Consider the following 5,174-nt stretch of genomic DNA (forward strand, 5'->3'; position numbering starts at 1 on the left):
AAAAAAAAAAAAAAAAAAAATGTTGAATCAACACTGTGCCAGACAAACCCACCTTGTGTGATGAATACAGCCCACAGGCCTTCATGTAAGACCTAAGTGAGAAGCTGCCTGGAGCAACTGCAGACTGGAGCGGGACCCTGGGCAGCTGACTGTGCTCACAGCGGGGATCCCAAACCCGCTGCTGACTCCCTCTTGCTCGCTCCACTCTAGTCATTCCCCTCATCACTACCTGCCACCAGGTGGCGCTGAGAATCCAGCATCCCACGCAGGCGGACCGAACGGGTCCCTAATTCCCCCCACCCCAGCCGTCCAGGCAACCTGGTACCAGGGACTACTCTGGGGACTTCTTAGTTATTTCTTTCCTCCTTTTATGCAATCAAAAATTTAACATATAGCCAGGCGCGGTGGCTCACATTTGTAATCCCAGCACTTTGGGAGGCCGAGGCAGGCAGATCACCTGAGGTCAGGAGTTCGAGACCAGCCTGGCCAACATGGCAAAACCCTGTCTCTACTAAAAATACAAAAATTAGCCAGACGTGGTGGTGGATGCCTGTAATCCCAGCTACCCAGGAGGCTGAGGCAGGAGAATCGCTTGAACCTGGGAGGCAGAGGTTGCAGTGAGCCAAGATCACACCACTGTACTCCAGCCTGGGCAACAGAGTAAGACTCTGTCTCAAAAAAAAAAAAAGTGTGTGTGGGGGGGTCTTGTTCTGTTGTGTAGAGGTGTGATTATGGCTCACTGCAGCATCAAACTTCTGGATTCAAGTGATCCTCCTGAACAGCAGGGACTGTAAGTGCCTGACTTGAAACTCCAATTTTTTTTTTCTTTTTTTTTTGAGACAAAGTCTCATTCTGTCACCCAGGTGAGACTCGGTCTCAAAAAAAAAAAAAAAAAGAAAAAAAACAATTAAAAAAAATTAAATTTTCGACTAGGCATTTTTAAAACATCAACAGAAGAAATCAATAATGTTGATTTTAATAATGTTTTCTTTAACCCAATATATCAAAAATATTATCCTTTCAATATGTAATCAATAAAAAGTATTAATGAGATATTTTACATTTTTGGTGTGTTTGGACCCAGTCTTCGACATCTTGTATTTTACACCCACAGCACATCTCAACTTGGATGAGTCACATTTCAAGGGCTTGGAAGCCACATGTGGCTAGGGGCTACCGAATTGGGCTGGGCAGCTGTCGTCCCTCCAGCCCGGCATCAGCTCCTAGGCTGTACCACGGAGTTCTGCCCAACTGGATACTGGCTTGGAGCCTAAGGGGTCTCAGGGACTCACCTAGCCACCCTGTGAAGGAACTTTCCTATTATACAGGATTGTCATCTTTCTGGACGCTCCTGAGCAGGGGAGCCCAGCTTGTTCCCAGGCCCCACACCTGACCTCCCTGAGGACTGACAGGAGGATGAGGCAGTTCCCCAAGATCTTCATTTTGCAAATAACGATGGGTTTCCTTTAAAAATTCTTTTTTTTTTTTTTTTTGAGACAGAGTCTCACTCTGTCACCCAGGCTGGACTGCAGTGGTGCAATCTCTACTCACTGCAAGCTCCACTTCCTGGGTTCACGCCACTCTCCTGCTTCAGCCTCCTGAGTAGCTGGGACTACAGGCACCCGCCACCATGCCCAGCTAATTTTTGTATTTCTAGTAGAAACGGGGTTTCACCGTGTTGGCCAGGATGGTCTCGATCTCTTGACCTCTTGATCTGCCTGCCTTGGCCTCCCAAAGTGCAGTGATTACAGGCGTGAGCCACTATCCCTGGCCTGAGCAAAATTTTTAATTTAATATAGTCAAATAAATGAAACCTGAAAAGTTGTCCCAAAGCCACAAACATTATTTTTGTTTTTTGAGACGGAGTCTCACTCTGTCACTCAGGCTAGAGTGCAGTGGCACAATCTTGGCTCTCTGCAAGCTTTACCTCTCAGGTTCACGCCATTCTCCTGCCACAGCCTCCCGAGTAGCTGGGACTACAGGCGCCCGCCACCACGCCCAGCTAATTTTTTGTATTTTTAGTAGAGAGGGTGTTTCACCATGTTAGCCAAGATGGTCTCAATCTCCTGACCTCATGATCCGCCCACCTCGGCCTCCTAAAGTGCTGGGATTACAGGCATGAGCCACTGCGCCCAGCCTGTTTGTTTGTTTTTAGATGGAGTCTCATTCTGTCACCCAGGCTGGAATGCAGTGGTGCAATCTCAGCTCACTGCAACCTCTGCTGCCTCCCAGGTTCAAGTGATTCTCTTGCCTCAGCCTCCTGAGTAGCTGTGGTTACATGCACCGGCCACCATGCCTAGCTAATTTTTGTATTTTTAGTAGAGACGGGGTTTCACCATGTTGGCCAGGCTGGTCTCAAACTCCTGACCTCAAGTGATCCACCTGTCTCAGCCTCCCAAAGTGCTGGGATTACAGGTGTGAGTCACCACGCCCAGCTGAATTTTCAAATCTTATTCATTTCCAGGTGTCCTTTCAGCCCCGTATCTCCCATTTGAGCAGCACGATCTTGGCTCACTGTAGCCTTGACCTCCCAGGCTCAAGCAATTCTCCTACCTCAGCCTCCCAAGTAGCCGGGATTACAGGTGTGCACCACCACACCCACCTAATTTTTGTATTTTTTGTAGAGATGGGATTTTTCCATGTTGCCCAGGCTGGTCTCAAACTCCTGGGCTAAAGCAATCCTCCTGCCTCGACCTCCCAAAATGCTGGGCTTATAGGCATGAGCCATGGCACCCCACCTGATTGTAGGATTTTAAACTATTTCATGCAGCCACTTTTGTTGTTGTTGTTGTTGTTGTTGTTGTTGTTGCTGTTGTTGTTGTTGAGACGGAGTCTTGCTCTGTTGCCCAGGCTGGAGTGCAGTGGCCGGATCTCAGCTCACTGCAAGCTCCGCCTCCTGGGTTTACGCCATTCTCCTGCCTCAGCCTCCGGAGTAGCTGTGACTACAGGCGCCCGCCACCTCGCCCGGCTAGTTTTTTGTATTTTTTTGTAGAGACGGGGTTTCACCGTGTTAGCCAGGATGGTCTCGATCTCCTGACCTCGTGATCCGCCCGTCTCGGCCTCCCAAAGTGCTGGGATTACAGGCTTCAGCCACCGCGCCTGGCCCATGCAGCCACTTTCAAACCACACACATCCCTGGCGGCTCCAGGTCACATTTGTAAAACAATGTAAGAAGAGGCGTCAGGGATATAGAGAGAAAGAGATACCGAGGACAGAGAAGAAGGCAGAGACAGAGGGAGAAAACCTAAGAGAGAACAAAGACACAGAGGAGAATCCGAGAAGACAAACAGCCTGAGGCCCTTCCGAGCTGGCATCTTCCCGGAACAGCTCGGACCTAGCGGCTCTTAACAGCACAGAGTTGCTCTGATGGGCATGAGGCGGACCCAACCCTCCCCCTTATCCTCTTCCCCACCTGGTGGTGAGCTACGTAGAAATCCTTTCATGGGGCCCTGCTGGTCCAGGCAGGATCCAGGGGCTGCCCTGGTGCTCACACCTCCCCTTCCCTTCTGGAGTCGGCAGCCAGGCTTTGGCCTGGATGCTCCCAGCGGTTGGGGGTCAGGGGCTGGGTGGGACGCAATAGGGGGGCCTAGGTTCCAGCATTTCCCAACAGAGAGGAAGAAGTACAGGCTTGCTTTGGAAGAAGCAGCAGAGGGCTCAGTTCCTAGGACAGCTGAAGACACACCCCAGTGGGGCCCGGTGTGTCTCTCTCCCCATCCAGAGCCCCCGCCCAGCGGAGCAGGCCCTGAAGCTGCAACAGAAACCGGTGGCTGGCCCAGGTCCCTCTTGGCTGGGCTGGGCTGGGCAGAGCTGGACTGGGCTGGGCTGGGGCAGAGGCAAAATGCTGCCAGGGTGGTTCTCTGGGGAGAGGAGAATTGAAAAGGAAAAGCATCACCAAGGAGGGGGAGAAGGAGGGAGGCCGTGTGGCGCGCACACACACACACACACACACACACACACACACACACACACAGCCTCCCTAAGAGGCGCATTCCCCTCTCTGCTCTCTGAGATTTCTTTGCTTCCCTGCCCATCTGTGCTCTCAGCAGCACCAGCAAAGTTGGCCTCAAACTTGAACGAAGCCGCAGGCTCCAGCATCTTTCTGGGAGCGCCGCAGGGGCAGCAGGCAGGCCGCAGCCTCTGAACTCAGCTGGCCTTGAGGAGCCCAGCCCAACCCTTCCAGCACCCAGCCAGCCCTCCATCCCCTGAGGGACGCCTCTGCCCCCGACCTGGAGGCCCTCAGTCAGGGCTGGGGAATGGTGCACTGAGGTCCCTCCAGAGTCCCTTGTCCCAGCCTGGAGCTGCAGCCGTGCACGACCCAGGCCCACATGGCCAATCCGGTGCAGCCCGAGTTTCCTTCAGCACAGGAGCCAGGCTCCACCGCACCCCCGGACCTGCCTGAGATGGAGAAACTCCTCACCAAGGCAGAGGACAAGGAAGACAAGACCCTCAATCTGTCCAAGACCCTCTCGGGGCCTCTGGATCTGGAGCAGAATGGCCATGGCCTGCCCTTCAAGGCCATCTCCGAGGGGCACCTGGAGGCCCCACTGCCTCGGTCCCCCTCCCGGGCCAGCTCAAGGAGGGCGTCCTCCATCGCCACCACCTCCTATGCCCAAGACCAAGAAGCCCCCAGAGATTACCTCATCCTGGCCATCGTCTCCTGCTTTTGCCCCGTCTGGCCCCTCAACCTCATCCCCCTCATCATTTCCATCATGGTAAGTGCTGCTCTTTGTTCCAGGGGCAGGGGCTGGGCCCAGGGCTGTGTGTCCCCCAGGCAGGCACCAAACACACTGCGCAGGGTGTGGAGAAGAGAGACCTGGGAGTGGGGGGCTTGAGGAAGACTCCTTTCCTCGCTGGCCTCCTCCTTCCCCTTCGAGAGGGGCCCTGGGGCTGCGAGAGCTCCTGTTCTGTTCTCTCATCTCTGCTTCTGGGCATCAGAGCTTGACTTTGTGCCTATGGCTGCTGGGGAGGGGCACTCAGGGAGCTGCCTGGTGGTACATCCCGCAGGGCAGAAAGATAGCCAGCTGGGGGTCTTGAAGTTTTAGGAGGGACGGGCGGTCCTAAAGAGTCATCACCGAGTGGGGCTGTCTCAGCAGAGGTTGCACCAGACGGGGGTCCCAGGGCCCCATGTGTCCTCCCAGGCCACCTGGACACGCTCCCAGCCTCTGCCAGCTCCG

Source organism: Piliocolobus tephrosceles, chromosome 16 (genome assembly GCF_002776525.5).
Source record: "Piliocolobus tephrosceles isolate RC106 chromosome 16, ASM277652v3, whole genome shotgun sequence".
Taxonomy (NCBI): Eukaryota; Metazoa; Chordata; class Mammalia; order Primates; family Cercopithecidae; genus Piliocolobus; species Piliocolobus tephrosceles.